Source organism: Lissotriton vulgaris, chromosome 1_1 (assembly GCF_964263255.1).
Source record: "Lissotriton vulgaris chromosome 1_1, aLisVul1.2, whole genome shotgun sequence".
NCBI classification, from domain to species: Eukaryota; Metazoa; Chordata; class Amphibia; order Caudata; family Salamandridae; genus Lissotriton; species Lissotriton vulgaris.
The window spans coordinates 1,983,394,977-1,983,411,513 of NC_141685.1; the positions used below are offsets into that span (position 1 = coordinate 1,983,394,977).

The 16,537-nt window shown below is 40.0% G+C and overlaps 1 long non-coding RNA gene across 1 annotated transcript in view; it reads right to left on the reverse strand.

The window, feature by feature from the left end:
* The window catches only part of LOC147751475 (uncharacterized), a 31,497-nt gene extending 15,427 nt beyond the window's left edge, over positions 1-16,070 (reverse strand). The window contains exons 1-2 of the long non-coding RNA XR_015300026.1: positions 15,881-16,070; positions 13,876-14,022 (exon numbers count right to left, since the gene is read on the reverse strand). This is a non-coding gene — a long non-coding RNA (uncharacterized LOC147751475). The remainder of the gene's footprint in view (positions 1-13,875; positions 14,023-15,880) is intronic.
* Between the last annotated feature and the right edge of the window lie 467 nt (positions 16,071-16,537).

Here is a 16,537-nt window from a genome sequence, read left to right on the forward strand (position 1 = left end):
TCGCGGACACTGACGAACTGTGTACCAGCCCGTACCTACGAGAGGATTCGTGTGGAACCTTCATTTCCACATACTAAGATTTCACTCTAATACTGGATACTCCAGGCATGTGAGTCTGATTAGCTCCTGACTATTTATACCTTATCACCATCTTTTCACAGTGCATGCAATTTATGCAATCACGTACCTTTTCTTGATCACCCACCTCACTAAATTCTTGTTTTGACTCACTACATTGTTTTGTTGATACATGCTATATGATTGATCATAACACTGACAATACGTTATTATTCTTGACAGTGTCGTTTTCCCTGACGAAGGGCATATTACTGCATGCCCGAAATGCATTGGATGCATCATGATGACAATGTCTGAAATTTAAGAGATGACAATAATCATGTAAACTACAAAAGAAATTGATATACAACGGATTATATCTAATTGCAATGAAATAAAACATTTAATGAATGAATTGAACTTCAGAGTGGAAGTCTTCTTACAAATGGAGACAACTTCATGAGTGCCTGTGAAGGGATGGTTCTAGAGCACCTCTAGACCCACTTCTTGAGCTGTACATTGAACGTCGTTGGACTCTCGACGTTACCTTCTGGTGCACCGACTAACTTGATAAATGAAGAGTAAAAATATAGAAACAGCAGTGCATTTATCCCATTCTAATCAATAATTTTGAATATATCAGATTGCTATGTTTGCACACACCTGCCCACAGATGCCACACATAGTTTGAAGTACCATGTACTGCCGGTATCCAAATATGTAGGCTGTGTTCTGATGTGTGACATGTTACTAAGTCAACACAGCATGTCTGTGTCAGTATCAACTGGTGTGACTTCATCTGAAGTACTGGATGCTGATACCAGCGGTACCACTGGCTATAGCTATAGCAGGAAGCCAACAACCCTTCCTCTCAGACCTAAGAAAGTCCCTTGCATGAATATACAGCCAACTAAGGGAGACCTAGAGATGTTAAAAGGATTTGACTGGGCTTCTAGGAATGAGGATTGGAGAGGCCGAGCAGGCTGGGATGACATAGGTGCAGGGCAGACAGGCAACATGAAAGTGCCAAGGTTCAGGGTAGGGGAAGTTTTGGCCCCTTCCTGTATCTTCAAGGATGAAAAGATAACACAAAAAAGAATACCGGTTTTGCCAAAAGGAGCTACCAGAACATGCCGTTTTTCAGAACTGCTGTCCAAAGACAACTGGAAAGAACGCATTTCATTTTGATGCACCGTCGAAGAACAACTTTGTGGAGAGCAGGGTTTGTTTGACTGTGAAGACAGGATAAACAGGATAAAGGGCATACTACCCACCAGGACAGTTCCCCAGATATACATGGGGACCAGTAGCTGTAACCACACCACCAGACTAACTCGAGTTAGGAGTCGTGATGAGCCGTCATCCCACAGATGACCCACTTCACACAATTAGTGCCAGCAGAAGAGAAAGTGTTGACACTAGTTAGGGGCAAGAGAACAGCAGAGTGGGTAGATAACATATTAACAGGTTTTGGGGCAATGATTCCAGTAGTAGGCAATGCCTTTTCCTCAGTAAGGATACACCAGTTATCCAGGATGATTGAGGATCTAGCGGACTCTACAACTGATGCCTTAGGAAATATAACAAGAAGAACTCACCTTCATGAGGGTGGTCGTAGTCCAAAACCGAATTTTCCCTCGATATCATTCTGGCCAAAGAAGGAGGAGTCTGTTCCATCCTTCATCAAGTATCTTCCCAGGCCCAGTGCTGTGTATTCATACCGGACAACAGTGGGAATATAAATAAGGCAATAAGAAAGATCAAAGACATTAGAGAAGAGACCCAGGGTATACACACAGGAGGCCTATGGGAAGACATGATGGACTGGTTCGCAGACTGGGGTTCTTGGATACTAAAGGCAATTATAATAGTGGTAGCAGCCTGTTTGACACTATGCCTCCTGATCAGAATATGCCCCGCTTGTTGTACAGTAATTTCCAGCTCCTGTGCCCGCTGCATTTCCAGGAATGGTGACTCATCACACCACACCCATAAGAATGAGGATGAGGGACAAGAGATGATGAGCAAAGATGAATTCTAATTGGCATATGATTTGGTATCAGATTTGGGAATGATGAAGCGGATATTTCTATGATACCAAGTACATTTGTTTCCAGTTCTATAGTTTTCTTTGAGCTACCTAGGAGCTACTTCAGAATTAACAGCAGCAAGAATTCACAAAATGGTCGCACGATTCCATTTTGTGTGTCAGTCAGCTGCATCGTGCAAAGCAACACAAGGCTTTCCGAGAACAAGCGTGCCAGCTTCCAGCTAGCTATTGCAAAACTCCACATTTCCCATCAGTGTCAGCATGACCTGACCGGTCCCGTCCGTGCCATGCTCACGTATACGAGAAACACATATTTCACCTTTATGGAAAAAAAAACAAGTCTGCCTTTGCCGATGACACGTAGGCAGCACCAGACCATAGGCGTGTTTTTGGTCCTTAGAAGGTATCACACCAGGGTTGGCCCTCACTGATTGGTCCAGCAGGATATAGTCTGATTTGTGTTATGTATTTTGTTATGACCCACCCTCTGAGGCTTGTACCTATAAAATTTCTCTGTACTGTCATACCAATTGGGCACTCAGTAAGCTTTGCTTAGGTCTCCGTGCTGCACGATTATTTGCATTCTGATTGCATTCTGATTGGGTTCCCAATAAACCTTGTAAACTTGTGTGCTGGGAGCGAATTGTTTATTTCAGTGTTGTCATTTATCCTTTATTTTCTCAGCTTCAACAATCCATTCTTGAAATAATTCACCCATCCTCTCTTAACCATCCAAATTATCCATCATGGAGCCATAGAGTGCTGCCTCCAATCTTCACCCATCCATTCAGTGATTGCACAAGGTTCAATAAAATGTGTTGTGAAACGCACCATATTTGCAATTTTAGTTCAAAACCTTGGGACGAGAATCCCCCAACCATCTTACTGTGATTTATTTATTTATTTATTTTTAACACTTCTTAAAGCGCGAACAAATGCCCGCAGGCGTCTCGGCGCTGTACTATTGTGAACTCTCCTATGCTTGGCTTCTGGCTCTTAGAGGTTAAACAACCATGTTTTTAGCTTCTTTCTGAATGACAGGAGATTTGGGCTGGATCTAAAGGATTGAGGAAGAGTGTTCCATAGTTTTGGGGCGGCAACCAGGAAACGTCTGTCTCCCCAGTTGACTAATTTAGTCCGGGGTACTACCAGATCGTTCAGCTTGGCTGAACGGAGTGGCCGAGGAGGAATATATGGAGTAAGGTGGTCTCTCAGGAATTGAGGGGCTTGTTGGTGTAGTGATTTATAAACAAATCACAATGTCTTGAATTTAATTCTATTCCTGATAGGGAGCCAATGAAAGCTTCTTAAGGTATCAGTTATAGGTTTAAATTTGGGGATATCCGAGAGAAGTCTGGCCGCTGCGTTCTGTACTGTCTGCATTTTCTTGATGACCCTGATTTGGGCATTGGCAAACAAGCCATTGCAGTAATCTAATGCAGACAGGACAAGGGCGCTAACTAATGTCTTGCCTACACTTTTGGGGAGAAATGGAAGGATCTTATTTACCAGGCGTAGTTTGTAAAACGCTGTAGAGGCCGTCTGGTTGGCATGAGCCATAAAGTTCAAGTTGTCGTCAAAAATGACGCCCAAGTTTCTCACCTTCGCGGTTGGTTTGGGCAAGGCTCCAAAGGATGACGGCCACCATACAGAGGACCAGTTAGGGCTAAGATGACCAAAGGTTACCACCTCGGTTTTATCGGAGTTCAGTTTTAAACAGTTTGCTGACATCCACTGTCCGATGGCCAGCATACCTGCTTTAAAACTCTCTGCTACTGTTTCCCCATCATTTCTGACGGTCAGAATCAACTGGGTGTCATCCGCATATGAGGTAAGGTTCATCCCATGCGCTTTGATGGTTTTAGCGAGGTCCGACACATAGATGTTAAATAGTGTCGGACTAAGGGATGAACCTTGAGGTACCCCACATGGTAAGGACAACTCTGCTGACTCGAATTGTCCTAGGGTGACTGCCTGGGATCTATCCGCCAGAAAAGATGCCAGTAGTTTCTTAGCTAGTCCTAGCACGACCATCTTTTCAACACGGTCGACCAAGATCTTGTGGTCGACCGTGTCGAAGGCGGCCAATAAGTCTAGAAGCACCAACAGTGCTGAGCCTCCTTGATCTCGGATTAATCGGATGTCATCCGCCGCTTTGATAAGCGCCGTTTCTGTTCCATGAAACTTGCGGAATCCAAATTGGGTTTCATCGAGCAGATGGTGTTGCTTGATAAATTCTGCAAGTTGAGTATTCATGGCTTTTTCTGCTATTTTGGCTAGAAACGGGAGGTTGGCTATAGGCCTGTAATTTTTTAACTCTGTGATACTGTGATCAGGTGTGGTCACTGCATTTCAGTGTGGGGGCTGGTTTGACAAAATTTGCCAGGACTGCTTTTGGTTCTGGTCCTGCACCTTTTTTGATTGTTCGTGCAATGCATCATTTTTTTACGAAAACTACCACGTAAAGAACTTTATTCGTAATATAAAGATTGCCAGCACAACCTTGCCAGCACCAAAATAATTTATAGTACTTTCTATGCTTCCGATTCTTACAGTTGACAGATATGGTCACAAGTATTAATCACTGGGCCAGTTCTGAGTCTAATTGTGAGTGTATTAATCCACTTTGAAATGGTCCTGTCCCTGCCACATTACTGCTTGCCTTCTTGAAAAGGTTATATGGTCTCTACTTCCAAAAGCATTTTTCCTTCTGCCATTGGAACAAAATATCCATGATCTCAGTAGCAGCTGCTACCGGACCCGGGTGGTAAGATGGGGGAAATGGAAAAAAAACACTGACAGTCATTGCGCAAACCAATCAGAACGCTGCTCTGCAGCACTGTAATTGGCTCAGGGGAGCCTGGGAGTCAGGGTGCTTCCTGCTTCCGGGACTGGAGACAGGAAGAAGAGGACGGAGGAGAGGCAGCAGCTGGCCGTTTTCAGGTAAGTGTTTTTTTCTTTTTTGGCCCTCCCACCCGGCCCACCACCTGGGTCCGGTAGCAGCCACTACTAAATGAATAGCGTATTCTTGCAATTGTCAGGATTTCATATCACAATACATTGACACTCAAAAAGGAGCGAGCATGCTGAATCCTATTCAAATCAGAATGCAACAAAATCAAAATCACTGTCCACAAACGTTCCATTAAACTGCTATTTATAGGCACTCTGCCAACCTATATTCCTTTTTAAAATGTGGGAAATGTTATTGCTTTTAGTCTTTTTTGCTTCTTTATGGTAATCATGTTAAATGGAAAAATAGTAAATGTGCTGATTGTAGTGTAGTTCTTTCTTCAGAATCCTTGATAAGGTAAATCATGGTATGGATCAAATTTAACAAAGTGTTTCTGTATAGTGTCACCCATCACTAGTCCATAGATATCAAGGTTAAAATTTCACATGGGCAACGACCTTGGGTGGTTCTAAAATCCACTCGTATAGGAGGCACATTTCGAGTTGTGTTGTCTTTGATGGTGCACAAACACAATTTTGCAGCAGCATATTCATAGCGAAAATGACCCTAAAGGGATACAGCAAGAGATCACGGCACAGGAGATGGTGTAACAGATTGCCTACAGGTAAACATTTGCGAACGGTATGTTGGTTTAGCCCCAGGGTGATAGTAGTCACAGGCACCCACAGCCATTGAGGAGCTGCAGATGCCCTCCAAAGGTCAAGTAAAACATGCATGCAATATTTGTACAGGCACAACCTACTCCCTCTTTACATAGAGTGTCCTAGAGAAGCCAATAAGGGCAAATGAAATATTTGACTTTTCTAATTCTCGTGGACCACTGTATGGCATTTTTCAATTTTCAATTGACTTATGTACAGAAACATGTAGTGAGCACTGTACTGTAAAGTCTCCATTGCTTGTGCTCACTTTAGTTATTAGCAAATGTGTTTGAGATAGACATTTTTATGATAGTTACCCAGGTGACTATAAACAAATCGGGGATATGTATCCTATTATTCATCTGGTTCAAGGCAAACCTAGCTCAGACAGGAACTAATCACACATTAAAAATAAAATGCTACCTGTAGCCCATGCTGTAACTCAGTGAGTTAGCAGATGCATTGGAAACAGTGCAGAGCACATACAGAAATCCAATTTCTCCCTCTGCTCAGTGTTGCTGTACAGGTTGCCACAAAACAATCCTAATGGACCACAATACTGAGTTCATTTCCAGGGTATTCCAACAGTACGCTCGGCCTTTGCACCTCTCTTGCATATTTTGAAGGTACCCATAATGTAGGCCTAGACACAGCCATAACCATACTCCTGGTCTATAAGATGTGTGTTAGGGACCATAGTGTTAGGCGCCCCTGTGCAGATACTTACAATGTAACTCTAATTCACTAATTCACGCATAAGAGCCCCATGGCCTCAATTTAATAGTTGAAAACAATGTTTTCTAAAGTGGGTGGAATTTATGACTTCTCCCTCAATGTTGACTGAATCTGGAGGGCCGCTGTAAGGAGAGCAAATAAACCTTTTCCTCCTCAAGAACACTTTGGATTTCCCCTTAGAGTTTTTGATAATTCAAACAATACATTAATTGTCCATACGTTAACCTCTCATATTCTTAATTAAAACATTTAGTTTTGCCCCAATGATAATTTAGTAGAAAAAAAATATTTTCTTACGTGATCAAATGTTGTACACGATTTAGGACTTCATTATATTTACTTTACATTTAGGATAGTGCTTGTCTTAAATGAATATAGACTCAATGTAAATTCTCTCTACTCTACCTTATTTTCATGAAGTAGCCCACATTCCAGTTAGTGCCTCATTAGTGCATACCATTTGAACTTCCCAGAACAGCATTATGTCAGTCTTTAAATTAGAATTTTCTCCTACCATTTTACAATATATCAGGATACCGGGAAGAGTAACTTAAACAAAATGTATCTGTAGCCCTTTCCAATCTTCTGCCATTTGCTCATCCCGGGGCAAAAAGACCTCCTAGCTTTGTTCACATGGAGTGCCTACCATTTTGTCTCTTTATTTATGTGTCCTGGAACTTCTTCGTACCTTCCATTATCTATGTTTTATATGAGCTTCATAAATGTCTAATAAAACTCTGTGCACAATGCTACAGCTCAATCAACGTGATCCTATCACTCTACAAAATTACATTTAAACAGCTGGTATTAACACGTCTAGTATTCAGCATCACTATGAAAAGAGTATACTACATATACAAATTGCCCTTGGTGGCGCTCTTGACCTCTTGGTGCTTTCCAAGTTGCTTCCTGGGGGGAAGAGTTACTTACATGTATATTATCTCCTTGCTGGCACGTGTTAAAGCTATCTCTTCAGCATTATTCTAGCAATATCCCTGCATCTGTAATGTAATTATGTTAAAAATAGGGTCTCAAGTTGGCAGTGGTTTGCACCCTGTCCAAGTTAAGACCCTCACTCTAGTCAGGATAAGGGAGTCGCACAGGTAAGATTACCCCTGCTCACCCCCTTGGTAGCTTGGCATAAGAAGTCAGGGATATCTCAGAGGCAATGTGTAAAGCATTTGTATATACACACACACTAGCACAGTCAAAACACTACAAAAGAATTCCACACCAGTTTAGAAAAATAGCCAATATTTATCTGAATAAAACAAAAACAAAACAATAACAATCCAACACCCACAAGTAAAGATGTCACTAATCAAAAGTTAAGCAAATGTAGTTCATAGGAATCTATAGACGTGTCAATTTTAGCACAAAGTGCTTTGGATGTGTTAAAATTCAAAGACGCTGCGAGGCGCAGGGGAGGTGAAGCACTGGAAAAACAAAGTCAGTTCCTTACGCCCAGGGGAGATGATGTGTTGGTTCCTTACTGCCAGGTGAGGAGATGCATCGTTTCCTTACTGCTGTGCAGGGGAGGTGATGCTTTGGTTCCTTACTGTCAGGGGAGGTGACGTGTTGGTTCCTTACTGGAAGGGTAGGTCATGCATTGATCTCAGGACATGTATCCTCAGGTCCTTGCTGCTGGGCAACATTGATGAAGAAATTGGCACCCAGGGATGATGCATCAAAAATCCAGATGTGCTGCGTCAACTCCACAGCGATGAAACAGGCACTGAACTCATGCTGCAGCAGTTTTTATTCTGATGCACTGCAATGGAAAGCTTGGACCTGCAGTAAAAGCTTTGGTCAATGCACCGACCAAGAACCACGCTCTGGTGCTGGCAGTAGTGATCCATCGAAATTTGTAGCAATGCCTCTATAAAAACAGATGCTCCCTTTGTGTGAGTGTCGAGAGTGAATGCACAAGAGCCCAACAGTCAACCAACCCAGATATTGATTCTACAGACAGGCAGAGGTATAGAATGGTTAAGCATGAAAATGCCCACTTTCTAATAGTGGAATTTTCAACACGCAATTTATAAACCAACTTCACCAAAAAATGTGTCTTTAAAATGTGAGTTCCGAGACCCCCAAATTCAAAATCTCTGCTCCCAATGGGAAATTGCATTCAAAAGATATGTCAAGGCAATCCACCTGTTACCCTATGCGAGAGATAGTCCTTGCAATAGTGAAAAAAAGAAATTAGTATTATTTCACTATCAGGACTTGCACAACAGACTAGTACATGCCCTACCTTCAAAATACACTTCACCCTGACCATGGGGCTGGGTTGGGCCTACTTTAGGAGTGACTTAAAGGTAGTAAAAGGGAAGGTTATGGCGGGGCAAGTGGGTGTCCTTACCAGGTCGAAATGGTAGTTTAAAAGTGCACTCACAGACACAGCAGTGGCAGGTCTGAGACATGTTTGCAGGGCTACTCATGTGGGTGACACAATCAGTGCTGCAGGCCCACTAGTAGCATTTGATGTACAGGCCCTGGGCACACCTGGTGCACTTTACTGAGGACTAACCTGGGCACACCTGGTACACTTTATTAAGGACTTACCTGTAAAACAACTATGCTAATCATGGATAAACCAATTACCAATACAATTTAGAGCATATGCCCTTTTGAACTGGTTAGCAATGTTTGTTTTTTTAGTTCATTCTTTTTTTAAGTTTAAGTTTATTAAGAGAAGAAGTGAATAAAAATATAAGAAAATGTAATATATAAAGAGATATAACATAATATGCTTACAATCATAATCAATATCAATTTATAAAAAGGTAAAACGAGGTAAAACAGGGGGGAGGAATTTAGAGGGGGGGAAGAAACAAGGGAAGTCAAGATGATAAAATAATACATCATCAAAAGTTAGGAATAACACCTGAGTTTAAAACTTTATATGCATAGAAGAAATAGGTTTTAAACTGTTTAGACCAATTGTATCTGAAACCATACAACAAAAGGAGTAATCATGAGAGTAAATTATTGTTATTATTATTATTATTATTATTACATTTGTACAGCGCACAGCTACCCAAAGGTTTCCCGGTGCTAGAGAACACAGAAGGATGAAAGGCTAGGGTAATAGAATGGTAGGGGACTATTGATTGAAAAGCCAAGTTTTTAAGTTTTTGCGGAATTTGAGATAGTGTTGTTCAGTCAGTGCATAGGTGATTGGGGAGAGAGTTTCATAGTGAGGGAGCCAGGTAGGAAAAGGAGCGTCCACCCATTCTGGCTCGTCTAATCCTAGGGACTTGGAATTTGTGCTGACTGGAGGATCGAAGAAGGGGGGGGGGGTGATAGTGGTGCACTAAGGACTTTAGAGAGTGGGGTGCTATACCAGAGCTGATTTTATGCATGTAGCATTGGGCTTTAAATTTGGCAAATTAGAATGAAGAAAAAAGACAACAAGTATATCCAGGAGGCTTCTGGACTTCATCTGAAGAGTTAACTGGTGTCATGTTTGTAGATGTAACGTGTGTTAAAAAGGAGGATAGTGGGAGCCATAAAAGGTCTCTTTTAATGGATAGAGATATGGGAGTGACATAATTAGTGTCTAGTCTATGGTGAAAACAAATAGCATTCTACCATGCTTAGAAAGGGACTTTGTCTGCTTGTTTCCAATTGGAAGTTATCAGATGGAAGGCTATTGCTAATAATAAATCAACCAGTTTAGAGTTTTGAAATGGAGTAGGCCAGGAAAATGATAAAGAACCTAAGAAAATGTTAGTATGTGAAAAAGGGATCTGACTTTGAAAGATTGCCAAAATCAAGAGATGGAAGGGGAATCAAAAAGCATGTGTTTTAGGTCAGCAGCTACACAAAGACAGGACCAGCAGGTGGGAAAGGAATCAGGAGAAAAAGAAGCCAACTTTGTAGGAGTGAATAAAATAAGTTTGTAAAAAAAATATAGGGTTTGTCTGGTGTTAGCAGCTCTAGATGTCTTGTGAATTGTTTGCCATAACTTATCCCAAAGGGTAATAGGCCAACAGTCGGTTAAGTCCTTTTCCCAAGCCAATTCAACTTTCCTCTTGTCCCTAATTGGTGAAGAAAAAAACACTTATATAAAGAAGAATCTGAGGTGGAAGTTGATAACAAAGGGAAAATATTGGAGCATTTGGATGAAGGAATAGAAATAGCCGGTAGAAAACTGAGATATTGGGAAAGAGAGGAGAAAAGAAAAATATATTTACCCTTACAAGAGGATGATATATAGAATTTTGATTATAAATCCGAAAAAGATATATGGATGTTATTGATTAGTATTTTGTAGATCCAAAGTAACCCCTCGAGTCTCCATGTATTCCAATAAATAGTACGGTTATTAATATGTAATGAATTGTTATACCAGATGGAAGAAGAGGAAGGATAAGAAGAAGGAAGGAGGGGAGCAAGTATTTTCCGCGTATGGGAGATAACTGGAGAGCGAAAGAGAGAGTTATTATTAGTAAAGGCAAGTGATTCTTTGAATTCAAAAGGGGATACAAAATATCCTTCTATATTCAACCAAATAGGAGGGTGAATATGTTGATCTTCAGAGAGCCAGCGAGAAGATTGCTTTAGAGAAAAGGAATAATGATATGATTTAAAGTCAGGAAATTTAAGGCCTACAGATGATTTGTCTGCTTTTAGGGCAGATAGAGCAATTAGAGAAGGTTTGTTTTTCCAAAGGAACTTGGTTAAAAGAGAGTCCATTTTCTTAAAATAAGAGGCAGGAATATGAACAGGGATCATAGAAAGAAGATAAAGAATCAAAGGGGAAAGCATCATCTTGATGGAATCTAAATGTCCCCACCAAGAAAGGAAAAGTGGGTGCCAGTGATCAATAGAATCTAATAAAGTCTATATAGTACTGTCAAAATGTATCTTTAAAGTTTCTGGGATGTTGGAAGAAAACCATAAGCCCAAATAGTTAATCTTAGAGGTTTGCCAGGAAAAGCCTGTTTGTATGAAGTCATTTTCGAGACAGAGCACATTTAAAGGCATGACTTCACATTTATCCTAATTGAGACAATATCCAGATAATCGAGATAAAATATCAACCTGAGAAAAAAAGGAAGGGGTGGAGGTAGTCGTATTGGAGCAGTACAAAAGAATATCATCCGCATACACGGACAATTTGACATGAGAGGAATCAAGTTGGAAGCCAGTAATTGTTTCATCCAGTCTAAAGGGTTATAAGGCTATTTGAAACAAAAGAGGAGAAAGGGGGCATCCTGGACGCACTCCCCTAAAAAGTGGAAAATAATCTGAGGTTTTGCCATTTACAAAATTAGAAGCTTTGGGACCAGAATATAGTATAGAAATAAGAGATATTAGTTTAGGGGGAAATCCTATCCATTTTAATGCCTGAAACATAAAATCCCAACCAATTCGTTCGAATGCCTTCTCCGGTTCTATTGCTGTAGCAGCAATGGGGTAGTCAAGAGAAGACACTTTGCTAAGAATATTAAAAAAGACTCTGGAATTATCAGAAGATAGACAACCTTTTACAAAGAATGATTGTTCAGGGCCAGTAAGAGTAGGTAAAATCGGATTAACGCGAAGTGCAAGAAGTTTGGCAAAAATCTTATAATCTCGATTTACTAGAGAAATTGGCCTATTAGTTTACATAGATATGGATCTTTATTTTCTTTAGATATTAAACAAATCATGGAGTCTTGAAAGGTCCTAGACAAAGAACCACTCGAGATAAAGGTATTGTAAAATGATAAGAGATGAGGGATTAAAATATTTGCAAAATGAGCATAAAATTCAATGGTAAAACCATCTGGACCCGGGTTCTTCCCTCTTTTTAATAATGAAATAGTGTGTGAAGTTTCAGATGTAGTGATATCTGTTTCTAAGGAAGAAAAGTCTGTGTCATAGGGCAAAGGAGCGTCAATAGACTGAAAATAAGCAGAGAGATCTGTCGGGTTTGGTTGTTGTTCAGGGGTATATACATTTTTATAAAAAGAAACAAATTCATTTAATATATCATTATCTTTAAAGAAAGATAAACCAGTGTCGGTTTGTGTAGATTCTATTTTGGTTCGTTCACGTCTGATTTTCAAGTAGTTTGCTAACAATTTCCCCATCTAATTTTGACCTCCATAGGATCGAGAGCTACTTTTAAGAAGATAAAAGGAAGCAGCCTCAGTAGATATTTTGTTAAATGCAAATTTTTCTTCAATAAGATTCTTTAAAGCGGATTCAGAGTTCGAATGATAGTATGTATATTCAAGGTGTTTAATTTTAGCAAATAACTGGGAGATTTTCTCTTGAAAAGCTTTTTTCTTTTGTGACACAAATTTCATAATAAAGGCTCTGGCTGCAGATTTAAAGGAATCCCAAATCGTTACATGGGAAGAGTCCTGTGTAGAGTTAAAAGAAAAGAATTCAGAGGCAAAAGAGGTGAATTGGCTTGTGAAGTTCGGATCCGATAACAAACACATTGTTAAAATTCCATCTGCCTGCGTGGGGGGTAAAAGAGAGTAACTCAAAATCAACGAAAACTGGAGCGTGATCTGAAATTAATATAGAGCCAATTTCAGAATGGGAGACTTGTTGACATAAGGGCTTACTGAAAAAGAGATAATCTATACGGGATTGTGAGTGATGTACTGTACTCTCGAAGAGCAGGGTTGCAGAGCCTCCATATATCAACAAAAGACTTACGGCGTATGGAGTAAGTAAATTGTGAGTGCATCTTTGTGTCAGAAAAATTAACTGAAGATTTCCTATCTAGAATAGGGTCAAAAACATGGTTGCAATCCCCACCAAAATATATTCATCATCGAACAAAAGTCGTTTATCTGATATCTGCATCCAAAATGTATTATCCACATTGACTGGTATTTGATTTAGTAGAATTTTAACAATAACCCAAAGGCCTTGCAAATCTGTTTCTTGGTGGACAACTTGAATTTGGTATTTCTTATGACATAAGATAAAAACTCAATTTATTTTACCTAAAGCAGGGGAAGAAAAAACATTGCCCACCCAACTTCGTTTCAGTTTAGAAGCTTCTTTGTCAGATATATGTGTTCCTTGAATTAATGCAACATCTGTGCTTAGTCTAGCTAAATGTGATCTTACCCGTTGTCTTTTCATGGGATTATTTACTGCTTTAACATTCCAAGTTACAACTCTAAAAATAAACCATCAAATAGAACATGAACAGCTATTATGCATACAATATAGAAATTAAGAATCCTATTACATAAGGGAAAGGATTTAGAGAAGAAAAGAATATAAAAGAGACTCAGGAAAGAGATATGTATAAAAGGAGAATTGTAAGGCAGGGAGAAATAGAAAAAGAAAAAGGGGCGAAAAAGGGAAGGAAGCAACTGAGAGAAAAGGAAACAGAGAACAAGAATTTAACACAAATCCAACAGTTGACAATGAAAAAAGATGTAAAAAAGACATACCACAAGAAAAGAATGAATCTGGGGGCGGTGGAACCACATGAGGAAGGCAGCACACCGGACTGAAGACTCCATAAGAACGCAGCAGAGGGATAATGTCCTCCAGGTAAACATGAAGAACACCTAAATCAAGGGGTCACAAAACCGCGTCTAAAAGAATCCAAAAAGAGATAATATTAACAACAGAAATCACAACAGAACAAAATAAAATACAAACTACAGGATACAAAATACACAATACAAAATACAACGGGGAGGCGTAATTAACAAACATTATGACGTAACATCATTCCACTATGCAGAGTAATCATGCTCGATAATTATGCTCGAGGGATGTCCATCAATTAATTTCTGCAAGAGTCTAGAAATCGCTGAAGTGTCGCCCGGTCTTCATAATTAGTCGTCTTATTGTTATACGTCACTTTAAAGAGGCACGGGTGGAATAAGCCATAGCGAGCATTCAAGGAACAAAGAGCAGGCCTCATCTCCAGAAACGTCTTCCAACGATCTGCAGTAATTTTGGTGTAATCTTGTGCAAAGAAAAGAGTAGAACCATTCCAAGTAATCTTCCCCTTCTGCTTGGCAGCTTGAAGAACTTTGAGTAGATCTGTATATTCCAAAAAGTACAAGATAACACCCCTAGGTTTTGCTGCAGAAGAAGAAGTAGAGGAACGAGAAATTGGACCTAGGCGGTGCGCTCATTGAATGTTTAAGGCTGGAGAATTTGGGAGACCAAGAAGCGTAGCCAAAACTATTGGAAAAAGGATATGGAATTTGATTCTTCAAGGCCTTCCACAAGCCCGTAAATGCATAGGTTGTTACGCATATTACGATTTTCAAAATTTTCAACTTGTTGTTTAAGGTTCTGAATTTCTCTGTACATTCAGGGAACTTGGTCAATGACTACTTGAACTGAAGCGACTGTCTCCTCAAGATTCTCAACTTTTTGTTCAGTGTGTGACCAGTTGTCTTCGAGATTTTGAAGACGGGAATTCATTTCAGCCATGTAGGGTTTGAGTGAACGAATTTCTTTTAGTTGAAGCTCCATAGAGATAGAAGTGGTTGTATTGGTAGGAGATTGAGGATTCGTTTTTACTCTTTTCCCTGGTGTAGAAGCAGAAGATGAGGGTAATTTAGAAGAATTTTTTTGATCTTGAACGAGAAGTATGAGGAGAGGAACACTTTGTGGTAAGGGTGTCATTTGCTGCGTCCTCCATATTCTCTTGCAAAACACTGAATGGGTTAATGTCCTCCAAAGACACGTTGTCTGCATTAATTTGCTGAGAAGAGTTTTGATTATAGCGTGGCATTGCCATTGAGACATTGAGAGGGTAGAGGAAAATTAAACAAGTTCAAAAGCTAAGCTGATAGTTCTTAAAATGTGTATAGAGAATGCGGTTTTAAAATTCTTATAAATGGCAGTCAAAAAAACAACATTCCACTAAAAGGAGTCCAAAATTATAGCTTGAGGAGAAAGTTTGATAGTTTCAAAAAGGAAAACACTGACTTAAGCTTTATTATAAATAGATTTGAGGAGTGTTAGGAGAGACAAAATAGAGCAATGTCGAGCAAGAAGGAGGACGCTCCTTAGTTCTTGAAAAGTCCTCTTCCTCTAATTATTTGCAGAATTCACATTCCAAGAATTTGCTTTGTGAAGAAAATATGCTGTTTAAATTGTAGCATGAGGGGAAAAAGAAACTGTAAGCCAGTGGTATAGAACCCACATCAAAATGGCGGTTGTTTTTCAATTACAGGCTGAGCGGGAGAAAAAAAATAAAAAAGCAAAAAAGTCTGACATGAGTGAAGATTCTCTTACCACATTTGTTAATAAGTGCAACATTCCAAGCCTGAAGTAATTTCTGAAGTATAGCACGCTATTTCATAAAGCAACGTGATGCAGGAAATGTGCAGGGATAAATGGGGATGACAGGAGGCGTCAAAATAGCGGTCGCGTCTCAGGCGCGATCCGCCAATGTTTAGAAAGCGAAATAAAGCATGTTCCTCTCACCCCGCTCAGCTGAGAAATTGTCTTTAAAGGCAGCAGGCGCTCCTCTGCTGAATGGTGCGGCTTTGTTGTCCGGGCAGCCGTATATATCACCTGGAAGGCTCCCGTCGCGGCTACGTTCCGACGGAGCTCCCCAGAACTGCGCCCATTTCCACTGGTGCCGTAGCCATGCCTTTAGTCAGAAAAAATAGGAGGAAGAAGACAAAATTTTTGGGATAACCCTGAAATAAGGGCCAGGTCCAAGAAATTAGTATAGTAGAAATATATGGCAAAATGCATGTATTCATTTGAATGAGTCTACAGCACTGATGAAATGAGGGAAAGGCCACATTTCATTTCCTGTGCAATAAACTTGCATAGGCATAGATAAAAATGAATGCATCAGAATAGCCCTTAAACACACTTTCTCCTGCAGCAGAAAAACAGGTTGAACACCTGTTGAACTTCAGGGGCAAATCAGTAATATGCCACTGATACATAAACCAACACATATCAATTCATGTCAATTGATCTGTATTTGGTTGATAAAAAATATAACAGAATACACAACATAAAACCAGTAGGTCACTACGGGCCCGATTCACAAAAGTAATCTGAGACAAAATCCTAACTTTACAACTTCCGGTATTCACAAAAGGCATTTAGTAATGGCAAAGTTAG